Source organism: Carettochelys insculpta, chromosome 1 (assembly GCF_033958435.1).
Source record: "Carettochelys insculpta isolate YL-2023 chromosome 1, ASM3395843v1, whole genome shotgun sequence".
NCBI lineage: Eukaryota > Metazoa > Chordata > Testudines > Carettochelyidae > Carettochelys > Carettochelys insculpta.
In genome coordinates, this window is record NC_134137.1 from 188,365,006 (window position 1) to 188,387,646 (window position 22,641).

General features: G+C 43.0%; 1 long non-coding RNA gene across 2 annotated transcripts; it reads left to right on the forward strand.

Annotated features, from left to right (window-relative positions):
* The first annotated feature begins 318 nt into the window (after positions 1 to 318).
* LOC142014606 (uncharacterized) lies at positions 319 to 21,785 on the forward strand. Of its 2 annotated transcripts, XR_012645993.1 has the most exons (5): positions 319 to 378; positions 633 to 844; positions 19,435 to 19,643; positions 19,819 to 19,906; positions 20,851 to 21,785. It is a non-coding gene; the product is annotated as an uncharacterized LOC142014606 (long non-coding RNA). The 2 variants fall into 2 exon arrangements; XR_012645992.1 differs by having other exon boundaries at positions 19,435 to 19,906.
* Positions 21,786 to 22,641: the final 856 nt, after the last annotated feature.

Below are 22,641 nucleotides of genomic sequence, written 5' to 3' on the forward strand. Positions count from 1 at the left end.
AGTCTAAGACAAGAGACAATGGGCAGATGCCAATGGGAAGCTTAAGGTTCTTTAATATTTAGCAAAAGGTATATGCAGCCACTCAGAAGTGCTTTGATTACCACCCACCTGATTGGCAGAGTGCCCACAGCCAGGTTTTTGTTTCTCCTGGTGGTGCGCATTGACTGATGCCTTCCTGAATATAAAAATTTATTCTGCACATGGGTAGAAAAGATTAGAGGGAACATTGATTGACACATAAAACCTGTACTGAATTAGACCTTCAGCATCTCATTTCTCTATCTATTAATTTTAATGCCACTTTCCTGTTTCACAGGAGAATTTGAAGATACATTGGTTAATATCCGTGGAGCCTCAGACAGAATGGTGATGAATGCCGTAAGAAAGTCCATTCAATGATGTGAATAGGACTGTAGCAAAGTCATTGAAAAAGGTTGTTTATATACAACTGTCATTAATGATTGCATACATGGTGAAGCACCAGCTCTGTGCTTTCTGCTGCAGAAAACATGTCCGATGACATTTAGTTCCCAGCTTTTTCTAATCAGTTTAGTATTGTATCCATTAACATCAACTAAAATGACCAGTAGAGCTGTGAATGAAAAAACTTTACCATCCTTTCCCCTCTTCAGGGTTCAGAGCCCAAGGGAGAACTTCAAACTGCTTTCTACACAGCCATTTTTAGAATGCTAACCTGAGATCCATGAACCCACGTGTTTGAGAGAGCCCAAAAATTATGTGCAGATACACATTTTGCAAACAAATTCCCAGCCAGCTCTACTGGCCAGGCACCTGTCAGCCAAAAATATAGAACCCAAGACTGCCATCCTGCAACTACTCGCATGTAAGTATCCTATTACATTCATGCATAAGTGTTCACAAAAATGAGCTCTAACTCAGGCAAAATACTATGACTGGATCTTATAGCATTAAAGCAGATGGAAGCTCTCCCACTGACTGTAGTGGTTGCCAGATAAAACTCAAGTTAAAGAGCTCAAGTGTGGGGTGAGATAACAAATTCATGGTTCATAGATTTTGTTTCCTAAGTTCAAATAATTTCTTCATAGGGAAACTGAAGTAATAAAGGATCTTTTCTCTATTTGATATGGACTGTTAAATTTTAAGGATTGGATTCAAAAGTGCTCAGCATGGGCCTAACTCAACTTATATTAAAGTCTGCTATGCAACTTACAGTGACTACATTGGAGCCAAGTTAGGCCTAGGAAAAGTGTTTGAAAATCCCCTCTCAGATTTGTTTAGCATTTTAGCTGATTTAACTCTGCTTTTGTGAGATGAAGTGGTTCCTAGACATTAAGTTGCTGAATTTGGCACACTTCGTATTCCTGTTATATGAGAAATATTACATAACAGTATTTAATATTTGTACTTCCTGTTTTCATTCTTGTCATCTCACCGGCAAATGATACTTTCTTTTGTGGGAATCTTTCTCTTAACTGCTGACTCTTGTACAGCCCACACAAAAATACATATGCACACTTCATTTAAAAATAACAAACTACAACTTTGAGGCTATGCCTTGACACTTGAGTGTTGCACAGATGTCTATTTTTTCTCTTCTCTTCTGAAAGTAAGTGTTTTGCAAACTATACTGAATAAATAAGTGAGAATTTGATGTTTTCCTAATGGAGAAGTCTGAGTTCCATTTTTTTTCTTAACCGTTATATTACAGAAATGGTTGACTATCACGGGAAGTCAGTACTGTAAGATCAAGGCCTAGGACACTTAGAATAAGTGTTCACCGGTGCTAGACTGTACTTGGCAATATAATTTCTACTACACTTTAAAAACCTTCTTTAAAAAAAGGACTTAAATACTTCCCATTATTCCCAATACTGCCACCCCTTGCCCACCTCTTTATAACCATCCTTGGTAGTTATTAATGGCAGGCCTTTCTGAATTATCACTTTCTAACTTTGGACCTATTTCTTTTTGCTATTTTCTTAATCAATCAGTCCTTCCAGTCATCAAAGGACCCCATTTCACCCTTTCCTCTACACCTTCCATTTTCTCTACATCTTTCAGGTAACATGTTGCTAATCAAATAAACAGAATCACAAAAGGTGAAAATTCTTGCATCTTCTGAGGACCAGTACAAAACCCACTTTTCTCTTTAGCACTGAAGTCCTTTTGTGAGAACAAAAGTTTACACTTGTGATTAAGCAGATACAGACAGATTTTGCACCAAGACCATCATACTTTGTCAGAGTAAGAGATAAAATATGGTCTTAACTATAACAAAAGAAAAACAAATCTCTTGACAAGAAAATAAAAAAAATAAGTTTTTCCTTGAAAAACAGATATTGTCAATAATTTACTGCTTGGGGAGCAACATCCTTGCAGAAAGGATCTGCTTCCATAGAGACAATGCATACAATAGCATTCAACCAGTCACTGCATGCAAGGCCATCTTACAAATCATGCTGTCTATGTTCAAAGGTTTAAAAGGTCATTTTAGATAATCACACAGCTCTGACAGTCTGCATCTTCTTGGCTTTGCATACAATTATTTATTGTCTGTATTAGAACACTAGAGGGGATTGTGGCCCTGCATGATTTACTTAAGGACATACAATAAGACTACAGTAGAGACCGGAATTGTGTCTTAGCTCTTCTGAGTTCCAGTAAAGCATTTTATTTATTACTTATCTTGCAGTGCTGCCTCAGTGCTCCATCCAAGGCTGGGACTCTCTTATGTAAGTCACAATGCAAACATGGAATGAGAGTGAAGCTCACAATATAAACAGATATGACAGACAATGGCTATGTCTACACTAGCCCCAAACTTCGAAATGGCCACGCAAATGGCCATTTCAAAGTTTACTAATGAAGCGCTGAAATGCATATTCAGCGCTTCATTAGCATGCGGGCGGCAGCGGCGCTTCGAAATTGATGCGCCTCACTGCCCCACGGCTCATCCCGACGGGGCTCCTTTTCGAAAGGACCCCGCCTACTTCGAAGTCCCCTTATTCCCAGGAGCTGTATGTATTTCAGCGCTTCATTAGTAAACTTCGAAATGGTCATTTGAATGGCCATTTTGAAGTTTTTGGCTAGTGTAGACACGGCCAATGTGTGAAAGGAAGAAAAGGCACAGAGAGGTGAGTGGGTTTTCCCAAGTTCATAGAGCAAGACAGGGGGAGAACTGGGAATAGAACCTGCAGCTCCAGACTCTCAGTCCAGTTCCCTGTTCTACAGGCTCCACAACTAAGAACCCCTGTCAGCTGTAGTCAGACATAGGAGCAGAACAATGTTTCTTATGTAATCTGCTATGTTGGCTGACAAAATCTCCAGCCAGGAGAATGAGCTATCAACCCAGTAAATTTAATAACAGGGAAAGGGGAGGGAAATCATTAAAAGTGTCTGTGAAATTTGTTATATGCATGTTCGGTTCTTTTTCTTAAAAGTCAATCTGCTCAGGGATAAGGAACAATATTTGAGTCCTGCCTTGTGGGTGGAGCTGGAGCAAGTGTTACTTCATGTGCAAACCTCTCTTACCTATCAATCTGTGATCAGACCACCATAAGTCAAGCCTATCTTCTAATACTCTCATATCTGAACTCATTTTACACATCTTTGAAGTGTTTGTTCTCAGCTTTGATGTTCATGCAATAGCTGCACATTATCCTGAATTTCAAGTTTTAAATTACACAGAGATGTTCGTTACCCATGAGCTATAGGAGAAAATTGCTCTGTAAAGTTTTGTCCTTGACAAAGCTGAATAGTACTAGAGAAATAAAAACATGATGTTGAAAAAGTTCCATCCAATCATCCTCTGTTTTAGCAAACTTCAGTGTAGTACGTAGGAGCAGAACTGTCAGAAGGAGATTAAGAAAAAAAGTTGATTCGAGTGCTCAGGAGTACATGATGTCTTACCAGACTGGATCTCCTCCTCTGCAGCTGCCTTCTCCTCCCTGCCTTCACCAACCACTGAGGACATTATCTTTAGGAGACTGAAATATAATAACACAGGAAGGAAACTTTTGGCTCTTTATGCTTACACCATGCCCCAGACTACACAAAAACAGCACAAAAATATTCCTCATTGTCGGGGTAAGTAAGTAACTAGGCAAAATTAAGTCCGGGCAGCCACCACGTGCGAGGAATTTCCTGAGACTGCTGTTACGTATACACCCCTCACCCAAGTAAAGCACATATATTAAATTTAAAAACCAGTTCTACCTCATTTCACATGATTCAGAATCAGTCTGTGTCTGTCACTCTCAGTACTTATGCATATTCTTCCACCACCACTTGAAAGGAAGGATCTACTGGTGATCATTTTGGCTATGTCTAGATTACATCAATTTTACAACAGAAGATTTTGTCAGAAGATAATGGCCAACCAGAAGCACAGCAGACAGGGCTGCCGGCATCCCGGAAGCCCTGCCTATCGACAGAGCCCAGAATGTCCAGATCAGTTTTCTGTTGACAGAGGCATTGTGCCTAATGGTGAGTGGGATATGGCTGTCAACAAAAAATTCTGTGTTTTGTCAATTTACTGTCAACAGAATGCCTTGGGAATCTGAACACTTCCTGGCTATGTCTACGCTAGCACCAGAACTTTGAAAGGGGCATGATAATGAACCTAATCAAAATATGCTAATGATGTGATGCCATGAATATGCAGTGCCTCATTAGCATAATGGCAGTTGCAGCACTTCAAATGTGCCGCTTTCAACCTCATGTGGCTTGGGTACATGGGTTCTTTTCGAAAGGGCCCCACAACACTTCAAAATCCCCTTATTCTTATAACCAAATAGGTATGAACCTGAACCCCATGAACCAGGCACCTGCACATGCATGCAAGGCACCATGTTCCAGCCAGTCTGTCCATGCAGCTGCAGGGCATGGGCACCGGCCTGCCTCCAGCCTCGCCAGAGGCTGAAAAGTTCCCAGGACCCTTCATGGAAGGCTGACTGCCCCTAATACAGCTGCAGGTGGGCCAGCCACATGGACAAGGGCCTGACCCCAGACACACCACTAGGTCTTGTGACCCTCCACTTGCAGCCATGCCTGCAGGACACAGGCAGCACCTGAACCTGTGGACAGAACCTCAAGCTGCATGGGTGTGTAGGTGGAGGGCCCCAGGGTCTGTGTGGAGGGAAGGACATTCTGTCTCTCCTCCTTGTCTCTCTTCCAGCTGGACCATGAGAGGACCAGGCTGGCCCCATCTCTCCATCAGGTCCAGACAGTTGCCGGGAGGAAGCAGAGCCAGAGCTGAGCTTGCCCTTAGGTCTACTGGCACTGGGATGCAGTGCAGCTCCACGGTGGTGCAGGCAGCCCCATGGACAGAGGTCCCATTTCTAGGCAGAGAAGGAATAGGGAGGCTTCAGGTGGGTCTCTGATATAATGCAAAAGCAGCTGTGGGCTGATGATGTGCAGTGGGCAATGGACTGTGAGAGACAGGTGAGGACATGGGACCAGCTGATGTTCCACCTACACACCACCACTGCTATCTAGTTGGACCAGCTGGCTCAGCCACCCATGCCTGCTGCCCCTACTCTCCCTACCATCCCAATCCTCCCTTCCTCTTCCCCCATGTCCCCTGCCACTGCTCCCCTGCTCCAACCACTGCTTGCACTCCTCTTGCTCCTGCTGCCCTTCTCTAGGCCATTCTGGACCTCACCCAATGGATCCTGTCTTTGGCCACATACCCAGGGCCCCCCTCCCTCCACTGATCCTGACCCCCCTGCCCGCATACCCCCCACAGCAGAGCCTGACCCTGACACAGGCTCTCCCCAGACATACCTCCCTGTGCCACCAGCCCCAACCTCACCCTGATGGGTACTGCAAACCTGTGCAGGGAAGGGATCCCATGCCTGGGGCTGCTTAGTGTCCCACTCCCTTGGGGTCATGTCCCCCCACCCCCTCCTTAGACTGAGGTCTGCTACCCCAGTCCCAAGGCCCAACCACATTGTACATAGTTCGGCCCCACTGCACATTGTAAATAATTAAGGTTCATGGGTCTCTGCATACATGTTCATCTGTTAAAATTTACAATTTATTTGTTCACAACCTCCATGTCCCTTGTTGTTGCAATGTGATGGGACACACTTGGGGATCGGGTGTGGAAGCAGACCTGAAACCCCTGCAGGGGTTGTCCCTCTGTGGGGGAAAGTTATTACCAAATCACTCCCTCAGAGCCTCACACATCTGCAGCCCATCATGCTGGGCCTGGCTGATTGGTGCTGCACCCAGCTCCTAATAGATGCAGCCAGTGGGTGGGACCCCGGTGGAAGCAGGACCTCCCCTTTTCACTCCAGAAGGTTGTGGAGGCCGCAGTATGCCCCCACAATTCAGTGTACTCTACCATCCCCCACATCAAGGTGTGTCAGTAAACATTGAAAGCAAGCCTTTAGACAGCCAAATGCACACTCCATGTGCATGCAGGCCTGGCTGAGGCATGCATTAAAGAGTTCTTGGGTGGGATCCAGGTGTCCAGTATAGGGTCGCATGAACCAGGGCACGAGGGATAGCTGGTGTCCCCTACCATACACAGAGGCATGGCCATGTCCCCATTGGCCAACCCCCAGCAGGAGACAAAGGTGCTTGCCTCCATCCTCCAGAAGAGGCAAGAGCTGCAGAACACCCTGATGTCACATGCCTAACCAGCACACCTTACATAGGTGTCAACAAAATGTCCACAGTGTTCGACCATCATGGTAGAGTGGTATCCCTTTCTGTTGACAGATGGTGCTGCACTTTGGTCTGGGGCACAGATGGGGACATGGATCCCATTGACAGCCCCAAAACAATTGGGGAACTCCACCTCATCAAAACCAAGCCCTTTGAGCTTCCCTATGCAGCAGAGTTGCATACTGGTGGGACAGCACAGCCCCCTAGGGATGGGGTTCCTCCCTTCCCATTTCCTCCCTTGCACCTCTGCCCCTGCTCCCTGAAGCCCAGGAGTGCCTTACCTGCATGATGACAGCACTGACAGTGGTTTTCCCCATGCCAAACTGATTCCCAGTGGATTGGTAGCTGTCAGGGGTAGCCAGCTTCCAGATAGTGATGGCAACCCTATTCACCAGGGGGATGGCAGGCCACAGGTGGATGTCCTCCTTGGCAAAGGGTGGGAGTAAGCCAGGCACACAGCTCCAGAAAGGTATCCTTCTGCATACAGAGATTCTGGAGCCAGTGTTGTTTGTCCCACTTACCCATCACCAGATGGTCCCACCAGTCTGAGGTGTGTCACCAGACACACCTGATAAGCCATGGGCACAGGTGCCAGTGACTCAACGCAGCAGTTAGGATGCTGTTTTCCTCAGGAGAGGTGTCAGGCTTATCCCTCCATTGGAGGAGGAGAAGGACAGTGGGGATGCAGCAGCAATGTGTGCAGCCAAGTCCAGCCCGGGGGCTAGTATGGCAGCATGGCTCCGTGGAGAGGTCAAAATCTCTGTCAGGAAGACAGGGAGCCCTTCACTAGCTTTGTGGTCCCTCCAAGAGGTATGCAAGCCTCAGCACGAACAGGGAACATGGTCGAGGGGGTGCCCCTTAAGGGCGAGTAGGGCTGTTGCTCCAGGAAGGGCTTGGCATCCATGTGACCCTGGCTTCCAGGTCACCATGACCAGCTATGTTGACAGAGGGGTTGAGGTGTGTGGATGCTCTGTTGACAGAGTGTGTGAACAAAACAAGCCTCTATTGGGTGTAGAGGCATTCTGTCGACGGAGGTTCTGTTGGGCAATATGTCCCAACAGTAACTTCTGTCAACAAAAGCCTATACTGTAGACCCAGCCCAGGAGTTCCTCTAAAGTGAAAGAGCCTTTGTGTTCCAATCTGTAGTATATGCCAGGCTGAAGCATCTCTATAGGGCAGTCATCCATCACTGTATCCCATGTATTGACTGAGGAAGCTCGAGATGCTAATAAAGATGAATTCTATTAGCAGCTTGCAGTGGCAATGGCAATCTGTTCTGCCACAAAATGAATTTGTTACACTCTGGGTTATGAATGCAGCACTCAAATGTCCAAAAACTGTCTTCAAAAGTATTCTGAAGCCCCATTTTCTTCTGAACAGTAAGTGGCATCTTTGTGATATTATTCTCCCTTTGTGCTTATCACAACTTTACCAGCACTGGCAATTGATTTAGGCATGTTAGAACTCTGATGAGAAAACTGAATATCTAAGGGCAGCCAGATGAAGGAAGATGGGTAGTTCATTGGTCAAGAATCACAGTATAGCAAGGTCATACCTGGTCTTTAGAAGTTCAGAAACTGGTAAATACTGGCCATAGTTTCCTTATTACTAAAGTGGCAACTGCTCCAATTTTAACATAAGAATTCACCTGACATGGCATAAGATGCAATATATAAGTGAAAATTCAAGTCCTTGGTCACAGTGAAAAACATATTTGATGCACTCAGGGCCCTGTTGGATGACATAGAATTAGCCTGCATAGTAATATGCATGAGGACCAAAAATGCTCCAGATGCAATTCCAGAAGCAAAATGTTACAACTGTTATCCTGGGACATGTGCAGAGTCCTTTCATATTTGCAAAAGAAGACTGAAGACAGACAATGCTATGAGTTTACCAAGGGTAAAGGTTTACAAGGTAATTTCCTAGTGAGAGCAAAAGTGAACAGTGAATTTTATTTTGAGAACATGGCAAAAGAGGGAGAAAAGGCAGTAAGATCCAATCAGTTATGAACAGCATTCAAAGGTATTCAGTCAACTTAAAGTCAAAACAGGACTTTGCACAGCATCCACGTGGATAAACAAGGCTGGTAGTAAAACCCAAAAAATAGTCTTGCAAAGAAGGAACAAATATTCTCTGTGGAAGTGACCATCCTGAAGACACTAATGTCCAGATCTGTATGCATTAGCCAAAGATCTCACACCATGAAACTTGCGTAGATACATATATACTGGCAAAGGTTCACACCGTTATAAAGAAACTGAAGAATGTGTGTGCTGCCAGACCTAATGGCACACTACCTCAACTTCTCAGAGCACCATAAAGCCCATGAGCACAGCACTACACCAACTGTTTGTCTGGATTATTGGGAAGGTACAAGCAGAATGGGAGGAAGGGATAAAGTTGTGTGCTTGAAAAATGCAATCTAAAGCAAAATGGTGAGCCCAATTTCTCCATAATAATTAATGGAAATGGGGTTGTGTTCCGGGGACCTTTTTTACTTAGGAAAATAAGCACAAATAATTAAAATATGAAAAAATGGCATAGTCATTAACACAGCTATAAGTTCTTTGGACACCGAGAAGTTCTATTAAGAAATATAAAAAAGAGTAAACAAGCAAAAATTAAGACAAAAAACAAAGGGAACATGCTTGATGGGGAAAAGAATAAACTAATGTGTAGTATCCAGTAATGTATAATGCAAGGCAGTCCACATACTGTAAAATTATTTTCCTATGTACACAGTGTTCAGATAGTTATTCGTAATCAGAAGAATTGGCTGGGATTTTTTCTACTCAGAAATGTAAGAGTTAACTTTGTTCTGGAATCTTTTTATTGGTCAAGATGAATTTTCTACTGGAGGCAGAAAAAGAGTTGAATTTCTGTAGAAATTAGTTCCCTACGTCCCAAGCAAATGCCCTAACCACTGGGCTATTCTAATCCAAGTCCCACCACTGAGCTGTTGTCTAATTTTTGGGGTATGGCAAGGAATATTTTCTGCCACTCACAAAAGAACAAAAAATCAAGAATGACAAATTTCAAAAACGAAAAGACTTTAGCAAAATTTACCTTATTTTTTAGGAATTCCTAATAATTAGCGATGCACTGAGCTATTTGCTGTAACATTTTGTTCTGAAGCAAGCCAGTAAGAGGTCAATAAGTTACCAAAGAACACACTGCCCACAAAAAATTATGTAAAACACTGTAGATTTTTATTTCTCTAAACAATTTCCATTAAATATACTCACAGTCAGAACACAATCAGAAACTTGAAACTGAAACTTGAAGCTTTTCGAAACATAAAGAGGGTTGTGAGACATTTGTTTTGTATCCTTGAATCCAAGCCTACACTTCTGTTTTAGGTTTCATGTTGAATTGAACATCAGAAAAGAGTTGTTTTGTGACCCTCTTTCAGATGCAACTAGCAACCCATGACAACAGCTCACACGATTTTCATATCACTGATTCCAAACCTAACTGTTATCCCTGATTCAGTTTCAAGTCTGACCCTTAAAGTGAGTGCAGATGCAGGTGTGAACATCACCATTTTAAACTTCCTTCATAATAGTGTAAAACATTACATTTGCTACAGTAACACATATACCACCATTCATTGTAAAGCACTTGAAAATTATGCATATATAGGTCCAGCACAAAGCATCTACCTCTGACTTAGTACTTATCAGAAGTTTACTGTTATTCCTACATTAACTAGAGATTCATGTTCAATATTATTTCTGTATTTCACAACAGGAAACTGATTTTGTCATTGGGAATAGAGAAGGGCTGCGTTTGATTGTTACACTACTGACTGACGGTGAGACTGTACAACATTTTTGTGCATCATGTTATTCAACACTTTTGGTAGCTTACAGCCACAATCCTTGCAATGTTACTTCTACCAGAAATACACTTGCTTACTTCTACGACACTTATTTGCATGGGTACCATACCACAAATAGCATTCCTGTAAATAATTTTATTTCAAAAGAACAATATATCAACAGCAAAAAGACAATAATATTCTAATAATAGGAAATGCCCATGCCACTGTATACAATTCAAAAGGTTATTTTAATATTCATTTTGCTACAGTGTTGCTATTAACAAATGACCATTTTCTGACTTTTTCCTCAGAAAGACTATCCAAAAGACAAGACACAAACTAAGGAAACAACATGAGGTCAGAAAAAGTTTATAAAGAAAATGCTAGAATACCAGTTTCACTGCTAGACAGATCTTCTCATTGTTTTTTTTTAAATATGCATTGAAATACCATATGAGTCATCATCATCAAAATTTTTTTTTAAATAACACTTGAATTTAAAGATATTTTCTCTGTATGAAAATAGTACACAGAAAATCATTTTTTCCCCTTTAGGCTGCTGTTTACACTACTTAATTGTTGTTCCTCACAGTGATTGGCACTAATTATACATCATCACTCCTGGAAAGAGGCATGCCTTTCAACTGTCTTTAATTTAGCACCAAAAATCCTCCTTGTTCCTCCTCCATCTGATGTCTGCATTGTATAAAGTAGAAAATAATGTCAAACTTTGAAGTAACAGGGGTAGGGTTTCCTTTTCAAAGACCCTGCCACATGCACACACAGACACACAAACATTCACCTAACTGCACAGTCCTAATTACTTCTTTCAGAAAATGTTCCTTCATTTTATGAATATTAGCCCTGATTTCTGCTTGACAAAGTCTAGGAAAAAATATGCAACACTGCTAAACTATACATGAGCCAAGTATTTTTTTGGATAGAAAGATTAATTGGCAAATGTGCTGAGCATATTTTGGGGGTTTCAGTAATATCTAAATAAGTATATTGTCAATAGCATTATGCTGCAGTTAAACAAGCTTGCGTCAGTCATGCTATAATTTTCTGTACTGAAAGTCTTGGTTACTGGAGAGTCTGTTTTGCTCCTTAATGTTTTCATGGACACAGACTTGCAATCACAGAATCCCTAATCTTGCTCTGTAATCCACTAATTAAAAATTAAGTCAGGTACATAAAATTTAGTTGCTATAAAACAGGAAATATAGTTAACTTCTGGTTACAGTAACAGTATCCACAGAAACATGTGAGTAGAATGGGACCCTGATCTTGGATATGTTCAGACCCACCGACGTGGGGAGGAAGGCAAAGGGAACAGTTGCCCCGGGCCCAGCATTTCAAAGAGGCCCAGAAATCCAGCCGCTGCCCAGAAATCCAGCTGCTGCTCCAGGCCCCTTTGAAATGCTGCAGCAATGCTTTTCTGGCTGTGCACAGCTGTGATGGAGCGTTGCAAGGAGGCAGTGCCTGTGTCTTGGCAGCGCTGAATGTTAATTGGCCTTGACCCCACCCATTCTGCTCTTGTCTGCACCCATTCCATGGCATGGAGCCGGGTCCCCCTTCCACCTTACCCGGGGGCCCACGATGGCTGTCAGCACTGCTGTATGAGTCTATTATGCATCACTGCAGTATAAACAATACATAATAATAATGAGTGAAGGAGCACATAATTAATGTTATTTAATATATTATTTTGAGACACAATTGACGAGACTCTTTTGACGGACAGGTGGTTGATATAGATATTTAAATGAGTCCCTCAACAAGGAGGGCGTGAACCTCCTGTTCACAGATCCCAGGACCCAAGCAGAACCCTGCTGCAACCCCCAGGCAGGAGAGCGCCACCCCGGTACACCACGGACCCCACTTTAGCCACCTAGAGGGAAGTGGCTGACGCAGAGGACGAGACCAGGACAAGGGTTTGGTTAAAACAAAGTATCTAACATTTATTGAACTACACGAACAAACTTAAACAGTGACTATACTAAAATTAACTATGCCTAAAAACTTACAGGATACATTGTTCCCATATGCTGTCTTATGTTGAGTTTTATCTTTATTGTTCCGGAAAGCAAGCAAGTTAGGTAAGTAAAGGAATATAGGGAAAAGGGTTTAACAATCCCCATGAGGCTTCTTAATAGGGGAGGTTGAGAATGCTGTCCCTCACCTCCTCCCGGGGGCGGGGTGCTGACCCGCCCTGAATATGCTTTGACCCCGTGGGCCCTTAGGCTGTGACTCTTTTTGGCCGCCGCGGCCTCACGGTTGTCCAGCTATATAGTTTGGTCCTGGGGGCAGCTGCCTCTCTCCAGGCCAGTGAAGCCGGGGAGGTAAAACAGGATTTCAGAGTCCTTGTTTTACAATAACATTTGGGGAATTGACGGTAAAAGGGATAAGGGAGGACTTGCCTTCACCTGATTATCTTAACTGTTAATTAAATCTATACTTATCTAATGAAAATTAACAATAAACAACCATTAATTAAATGTGCTTTTTGTATAATAAATATTCAGCCTGGGGTTGTAGGCCTGGCCCTGAGGGTCAGGCCCCCAGACACTGCCCCTCCCCCATCGGGAAAAGGCACAGCAGAGGTGTGACCCCTACTCCCCCAATGGGGGTCCCAGTGTCCCAGACTAGTACAGTTAAATGTCAGTTCAGTTAGATAAATTACGTGCCCAGTAGTTTGATGTAATTTCAGTAAGTCATATTCGGTACAGAAAGTCATGTCCGGTGGGTTGTTTCAATCGGTGGGTTGCCAAAATGGCAGCACCGCAGGTGGGGTGGTGCCGCTGGAGGTGTGATGGCGGCCTCAGAGTTCTGTGACTGGGTACACAGTACCTGCCTTGCGGCAGGCCAGTTCGCCACCCAGTCACTTCCCCACTGAGGCCGCTTGCTGCTCGCTGGTGGTGCGGCTTGGGAGCACTGGAGCCGCAGTGGTGTGGCGGTGTCTCAGGGATTTCTAATCAGCTCTCAGTGATTTCTGCTCTTTTGCCTTTAAGGCTAGCCTCAGGGTTCAGTGGATGCTATAGCAGCCAACACTCCTCTGTGCTGGGGCACAGAGTCCTTGTCTGTGTCCCCAAGGGCCGCAGAATGGCAGGCGAGCCTCACTTATATTTACTGTTCTCATTAATAATTCATGATTCTATTTGAATATTCATGATCCAATCACCATGCAGGTGTGGTTTTCAATTAGGTCCTCCTGGGCATGGAAATTTCTGGAAGGTCTTACCTTCGCCCAATCAGAGGCCTTCAATTCAAATACCTGATTATGAATTATTCATGAGTTCAGGTTACCAGGGGAGCTAACTGTCAAAAAGTGACCGTTGGTAATGCTGCTAAATGGCAGCCTGTGACACTTTAGAACTTCACGTGTCTGCACTGATTTTACACAGCCAAAGGCATGTAATCCCTGGCCCACGGGGATGATTATGTCCAGGGATGTTAAAAAATCCTGACAACAATCACAAAGAGGATTCATAACATGTTACATCATTTACTTAGTTTAACTGCTGACACTTTAATCAAATTCTGCACAGAGTAATAACTCAAACTAGTTTCTTAGTTTCTCCCCTGATTTGCCTGAATCTTACAATGTCTCATAACATATTGTAATAATAATAAAGGACAAAATGTTGTTTCCTCTGATGAAAAAAATGGTGAAATTTGAAAGTAGCTCTGTAAAGAGTCCTGTGACGCCCAGCCCTTGGCCTAGGGCGGGCGGCAACCAAAAAGGGGGTTAGAACACCAGCCCTGCACTCAGTTCGGGGCGGTCAGCAGTTCACTGCCACAATACAATACAGGCCCAGCCCTCAGTCTAGGGCGGGGCAGCAGTCTTCAGTAGCAATATGATAGAGACGGCCGGCCCAGCCCTCAATTCAGGGCGGGGTAGCCGTTCGCAGTTGCAGTACAGTACCGGCCCAGCCCTCAGTCCAGGGTGGGGCAGCAGTTCACAATAGTAATCCAATTCCAGCCCAGCCCTCAGTCCAGGGCGGGCAGCAGTTCACAGGGGGGTTAGCCCAGGCCCAGCCCTCAGTTTGGGGCGGGGCACCAGCATAAGGGGTTAAGCACAGGCGCAGCGCAGGCTGGCCCGGTCAAGGAGCGGGTAGGGGGTGGCAGGCCCTCCCACTCCACTGCGACCTGGCCCGGGGCCCTGGGGGTCGCTCACACACGACCATGGCAGTGGGGATCCAGGCCGCAAGACATTGCCATGGGTTCGGGAGCGTTGTTCCCCGGGCCACTTCCTACCTCTACCTCTGCTGGTGGAAGGTCCCAGTCCACCTGGTCAGGGGGTCCCTCTAGGTTGGTTTCCTCCAGGTCGTCCACCTTCGGGGGCTCTGGCCAGTCGCCCATCTCAATGTCATTGGGATAGTTGGGCGGCGGTAGCACGGGGGACCCGAGGCGATCCTGGGCCTGAGGGCTGTAGGGGTCCCCCAGGACTTGGGGGCAGACCACTCCTGGGGCTTCTTCCAAGGCGGGGCATCTCCACTGGCGTGAAGGTCCTGGCAGGTCTGGGAAATCCGGGTAGTCCCCCTGGGGCATCTGGATCCAGGGTTGTCCAGGGCCTCTGGGGGCTTGCTCCTCCAGCCTGGCCGGGTGGTGACAGGCCCTCTGCCCTTGGTGCCGGGGAGCCCGTGCAGGCGCCTCCTCCCTGCCCGGAGGCCCAGCCTTTAATGAGCCCTGCGCCTCGCCCTGGGCTCTTCTAGCCCTGGGCTCCGCCCTCTGAGGGGCAGGCCTCTGGTATCCAAGCTCCAGGCCCGCCCACCAGGGCCTCTGCGCAGCCTCGTCTGCCTCTGAGTCTGCGGGAGGCCATACTGACTCACTACAAGCTCCAAAATGACAGAATAGATGGATGATGAGTATCTAAAGTAATTATGTGGGCTCCATTACCATCATATCTGTACACCTCAATTTAAAAAGTATATTAAGACAAAGATACAATAAAATGTTGTCTTGCTACATCATGTATTACTTACTGTTCATGATCAGATTAATATTCTAAGGACTTGAATAAAAATTCTGGCTTGCAAGGTGAGGAAGCTTCTTTCTCTGAATACACTAAAATGTGACCAAATTTCTAAATACCCATCCTCTTTCTAATACTTCTCCATTTCATTAGAAGGAGTGTGGATGTTTTACTATATCACTGTTTCACAGGAAGTGATGTCACATTCTGCCAGTAATGTGCAATACAAAGACTTGGTGCTAATTTTGATAAATTAATTTATTTTTATACTATTTGAAAAGTATATCTTTTCTGTATTATTTAGTAAACAGGACATGGAATGTATCAAAAATGGGATATTCTGTCAACTTTTTACTAAATTCCCACCAAAATCATCTAATCCCTCAATACAACCACCACACTTGCAAGTGTGTTTCCTTTTCCCAACAAATACAAGATCCTTATAATATTTACATTAAATATTTCTTGGCATAATTATAAAATGTGATCCAGGAACAGCTGTTCAAACTGATTAATCTCAGTACATTTCCATAGGAAAAAAAAATAGTCACTTTCACATTTCTGAAGGATAAATTCCTGATGATCAATGACAGTAACAAGGGAGAGCTGGTAATGCAAATTTTAAAAAATTGTACACAGTTACTTTAGTGATCTGAATGAATGTGGCATGTTTTATCTTACTATCTAAACATATTTTTGACCCTTATAATTACAAAAATGCAATATTTGACCTCCAAGTTTGTTTACATTTTACTCAGTGTTTGAATAGTCGGTCTAAAAGTTTCAGTGGAGAAGTTTCACACCCATGCTCTAAATTTTTATTCTATAAAAACCAAATTAGAACATAAGGATTACCATACCGGGTCAGAACAATGGTCTACTTTGCCTAGGATCTTGTCTTCCAACAGTGGCCAGTGCCAGATTCTTCAGAGTGAATGAACACACAAGGCCATAATCAAATTATCCACCCCAGTTTCTGGCAAACAATAGCCAGATTTTGAGGGGCCCAGTTCTGAATTTTTGAACACTTAGAATTGTCTACAATGTCTGTTTTCCCTCATTCCCCAAACCCTATAAACTACCTCCTAGAGTGATAACATAGAGTTGGTCACAAAAGCTATGTCTACATTAGAGAGTTTTGTCAACAGTAAATCGACAGAACGTGGCACTTTTGTCAACATCCTTCTGCCTCTCCCTCCCACGAGGCAGAATGCCTTTCTCAACAGAATCTGTTAACAAAAAATCTACTTGCACTCTTAGAGGGGCTTCTGTTGACAGACATATCTTCCAGGTCACCCAGCAGCCCTGTCTGCTGTGCTTCTGGTTGGCTGTTGTGTTGAGAGAGCAGCTGGGCAGTTTGGCTGCTCTCTCGACACAATGGATTGCTTTTTCAATCCACTTTGCTGTCTGGCCACAATCTGTTGACAGAAGTTTTGTTGGAAGATCTCTTCTGACAGTAACTTCTGTCAACAAACCTCTGTACTGTTCACTTAGTCAAAATGGATATATTTTGAAACAATTAAAAAATCAAATTTGGACCACATAACCTGCTTTTCCCTTAAGTAGCCAACTATTTGCTTTCTAGCTGTATGCTGTACTGAGAGATTTCTACATCGCAAATGAAATATTCTGTGCCAGAATTTGAAATATTCCCCAAAAATTGCATTTCAAAATAACACAATATAATCGCATCATTTTCAATTATATGCTGACATTTTGAAATAAATTTCCAAAATACTTGAAAATGGTGTGCTTATATTACTGATGTGGTTTTATCAGATTTTAAAAATTAAAATATGTGGAAGTTAGCAGAATTTATATCAGTAGATTTTTCAGTGCAGAATTCCCTCAAGAGTAATGGCATTCTGTGCGGTGCATTCTGGGTGTGGGCAGCATGGTGGGGAGTCTGGATGTGTGTGTGGGGGTTTAAAATCTGTTCCTAGGTGCTCATTGCAGGGGGACTGAGACTCTGCAAGGGGTGGGGAGGTGCGGCGAATGTGGTTAGGGATCAGTCTGTGTGTGAAGGGGTGTGGCTTAGTGGGAGGGAATCAGGGTACAGCTGGTTAGGGCTCAATGGGGTGGGTGTGCACCTATGGGATGTTCCTGATGCAGGTGATCTGAGTCAGCAGGGGTGGAAGACTGGGAGATTTGGTGGGGGGGTCTCCATGTAAGGACGCTCCTGATGCAGCAGAGGCTTATGGAGTGGGGTTCTAAGTATGCGGGTGGGGTCACTGTACAGGGAGCTGGTCTGCCATTCTGACCAATGTCTATGCATCCAGACCCCTCTGTATCATTTACTCTGAAGCTTCAACTCCTTACCCCACCCAGCAGCCCTGAGTTTCCTGAAGCCAGGAGACATTTGCAAAGCTCAACATGACCCAGACCTGGCTGCCCTATGCAGGAGAGGGGAAAGGCAAATGTGATTGTTGTCCTCCCCACTCACCCTCTGGGACTAAGGTCCCTGAGGGGCCCAGTCACCCCCAGACCCCTGTTAAACTTAACCTTCCTCACTGCCTACCTGACCAGACATGTCAGAACTACTGCTGGGAGGGGTGAATGAGCACTTGCTGGTGCAGGTTCTCTTTGCTCCCCCACAGGAACTATATTCTGCAACAAAGCAAAGGGATTCTTTTGGGAGGGTGTGCACAATTTCACCAGTATTTATCCATGTTTCCAACTAGCAGTACTATATGATTTCTCACTTCTTAGAGCAGATCTTCCTTACAACTCCCCTGCCAAAGCTTTGCAAATTATTTCTGCCTCTAGGCAGACTTACTTATTGTTCTCCAGCAAGCTTCACTCTACAGAGCAAGACATGTTCTTTCCCCTCAGTTTTCAGCTAACTTTTCTTTGTTTTTAGTTGAGGGCATCTTCTACTGCTGGAGGGATATTAATCATCAGAAAGGTATTTTCCAGGTTTACCAAGAGCATCAGATTTTGAATGCCAAAGTGGCAGACGTTTGGCTGAAGCAGCAGACCATCCACAGAAGTTTCTCATTTCAGAATTCAGTTTGGTACTGAATGAAACTATTTTTGCACATGGAGGTTGTCCTTTTCTTTTGAAGTTTCTGTTCCACTGAGAATCATCACTTACTTAAAATTGAAAAAATGGAATTCACAATGAAACTTATGGATCCAGCTGTGTGCAAGTCAACAGGGTTACATTTGCTTACATCAAGTCTCAGTCTGGAGCAATCTAAAAAGACATTGTTACAATAAGATTAAATTTATGAGAAAATATTTAATGCAAACACACTGATTGACTTTTTAAAGATTAGCTATTACATATTTAACCATAATCCTGTAACATTTGGATGTTATTATTCTCACTGTGATATTACAAAATATAATAATTTCCAGGTAAGCAGGAGAGTATGCATAATAACTTGTAACTATGTCCAGCATATTACTACTAATTATATGATTGCTATATATTTAATAAATAAAATGACATGTTTGAGAACCAATGTTTTCTTGAGGTTCTTACAGAGAATATAATTTGGCTTTTGCTATTCATTCTTTTTTCATAGATCTATACTGTAGCAATAGCAATTATAAAAATAATAGAGGACATAATACACCTCTCAGATATACGACTTCTAATATTATTTTATAAACAAAGAATTGTCAAGCCTTCATGCACATACCGAGGAACGGATTGTTCAAGATATACATCTGTGCTCCTGCCAGTTGGCTTCAGACTAAGGCAGTGGTCTCCAGCCTTTTTATTGAGTGGTCCTGTTTGCAGACCACCCAATCACACCCCAAATCATTCACAGGTCCCCATCAAAGCCAATTCTAGCTTTCTAGCTGCTACATACACTACATTAAATGAAAAAGGAAACCACAATATAGATTTTCAGACAGCAATTAGTAACATTATTGAAAGATATTTAATTGAAAAATAATGGTAACTTTGCAATTTATTTAAAACTTATTTTCTATGTTCATTTTTATTTCTCTTTTCTTTTTTTCACAGACCACCTGCAATACCATCACAGACCCTAGGTTGGGAATCACTGGCCTGAGGCTCTGTCTGAAATCAACATGAACCAGAAATCATCACAAAATTCAGAATCAAAATGGAAACTTTAAACCAGATCTAGCCAGTCTTAACTACTATCACTGGAGTGCACAGTGCAATTCAAGAAGGGTGGGGTAAATGAAAATGAAACGTCCCTTTACTGAGTAAGGACAATCAGCCTAAGAACTTTCAAATGATAAAGTCAGCCATTTCTGAGCTATGTAGGATCACAAAAAATTGCCTAAAATATCCTTCAAAATGCATCTGATTAAGTCAAAAGATTCCAGCAAGAAAAGGAGTACTCCATATATAACTTATATAATTAATCTTTAAATACAGAGTATCACATGGATGAAGGTTAAATGAAATACCTTCCGTCTCCTCTGTAAAGGAAAAGATGGGGCATTGAATGATCAACATCATGAAGGTGATTGAAAGGAATATGAATATTCATACTATAACAAGGATGACAGTTTTCATGAAAGCATCATAGACTGAGCTCATTCTTTATAAATGTCTTTGATGCTCGTTACACGTTTATGTTCTAAGATGGTTACTACACATTTGTGGTGAAATTTCCCTTTTTATTATTGTCATTATGAAAATAGTGATACATTTCAAGAATGATTATGCTCAGTATGTCCTTTAAATAAACAACAATTGTTGATTCTAGTAGTGATCTGATACAAGAGTTGGTTTATCTGAAGTTTAACGACAGCTACTTAATTACCTTATAGAATGTAATTGCACAATGCTTCAGGAAAGAATGCATTTAGAACATGTACAATAAAAATAAATGTCAAGAATTACTATGACTATGCTCAGTTAAACAGAACTCCCTCCCTTCTCTAACCCACTCCAAGTGCCACAAGCTGTAAGACCCAGCTGTTTGTAAACTGATGTTGTATAGGAGCTAGTGGAAGACAAGAACAATCCTTACCAGTATACGTTCTATGTTTTCATATCCACATAATTTACTGAATACACTCCTTAGGCTGAGAGCTTGTATGTGGATTTTTAGTCAGGAGTGATTTTATTTTTAATAGTCTAGTTGCAAAACCCTGGGGAAATTGATTCTATAAAAGAAACACTAATGTGACTAACAATTGTGAATCTTATCACATGCACCTATTACTGATCTATGTACTTCATTACATTTTCCCCCTAGAATCATATTCAAATATTTTGCTATTTTCTGGGGGACTCATTCCTCCAGAATTTAGTTCTCTACATAAGCTTAACATTCATAAGCATTTTAAAATTTCATGCCTAATACAAAAGTGCAAGCCTTGCACTTAGTTACTGCCATTGAGACAACAAAGAGCTATGATGTTTTCAGAAACTAAGGAAATTATCTTTTTTTCCGTTCAGATCAGCCACCGAACTCCTGTAGACATCAGAGCTACAAGTATCTCACAGAAGAGGAGGCAAGTAGCTGAAAGCATCCTGTTTCATAAATAACTTGATAAACATGTAATTTTGCCTGTTTTAATGATTCAGTGGTCATTTCATGGTATCACATGTTGTGAACCAGCAGCAGGGCCACTGATGGAGGGGTTGGGAGAGGGACACAAATAACGCAATTGCCTGCGGGCCTGATGTTTCAAGTGTGTCCAGAGCTCTGGCCACAGCTGTCACTACTTTGGTGGCAGTGACAGCCATAGTCCCAGTCCCATTGAAATGCTGAGGCAGTGTTGCTGTAGCTGCATGTAGCTATCAGGAAGTGGGGAGAGGCCAGAGCTACTGTGCGCATGGTGCTGAAGGCTGACTGCCCTTAGCCCCATCACACCCAGGCCTGGAGCTGGACTCCACTTCTGCCTTGCCCTAGGGCCCACAGTACCTGTCAGCACCACTGACCAGCAAAAATAGACAGTAATGATATCCACCACTGGAAAATGCTGAATTCTAGATTCCAAAGGAATGCTGTTAGCACTTCCCAGTTTCAGTAGCCTGCAATATCATAACTTGAAAATGAGCTATTATGATCTTACTATTAATTGTCCTCTGCCTGTAAAGACCAAGGGTGGCCAATGAGCCAGCCAAAGTTGTCTTGCAAGGAAGGTTGCAAGACAATATGCTTAGTAAAGAATTACAGACAGGGGAAGAATGGAAGCAGAAAACATGAACAAATTCAGCAACATTAAAAATAAGCAGTTCCATATTGCAGTCACACCACTTTGTGTACCATGTCATATTTTCCTCAAGGAGAGAGTTCTTGTTTGAGAACGTAATGCTTTCAGCATAAGGGTATTTGAACAGAGTTTCTTCGTAAATGTTGATATCAAACTTCTTAATTAAAAATTTGTACAGTACCTAACATAGTGAGGCTCTGATCTGGATGTAGCCTCTGGGAACTATCACAATATTAAATAAATATTAATATAGAATGAGAGTTCTTTTGTGATTTTCCCCTTAGAACTTTCCCAGTACAAACAACCTGTTCTGGATCTTCTGATTTAATGATAGGGCAATTGCTTTCAATTTTTTTTTAAATTATAACCTTTACATACTACTTATTCCTTTCCTCTTTCTGGCACAATGCACTTCATAGTCTTTTACATTCAGACAAAGCTGCTTGTTTTCTGGAACTAGTCAAATATCATTCCAAGTTTTTGCTCAGTCATGGGTGGCAGGTCACTTTGCCATAACATTAAACACTTAATTTGTACTGCCTGAATTTTAAAAGGTTTTGGTAGACATTAAGCTATTTAATTAAAATGGAATTAACATCTCATTTCAGAAATCCCCTCTGTCAAGGACATATTCTGCATGTTATGTAAAATCTTTCTCTTGAGAGTGCCCTTCTCGGTGAGTTCTAAGCTAGTGCTCCTCAATGGGTGTGGTGATTAGTGTGGTTCAGAGCTGCACTCCAAGAGTGCCATCCTCTACTTTGCACGTTCCCCACTGCTTGATGGAAGGAGCACGTGGCAGTGATGGTTGTGGCAGGTCTGGAGCAGCCACAGTGGTGGCAGCAGCATTGGTGGCAGCATATCTGGCGAGTTGCCAACATTGAGTTAGAGTGGCAGGGCACAGAGTCTGGGAGTGCCTGGTTCTGGAGGAGGAGAGGGAATTGAGTTATCTGTATTGGGTGTGCTGTGAAATTACAAGGAGTGCTGAAGTGTGACACTGGGTGATACATGGTGCTGAGCTCCATTCCAATGG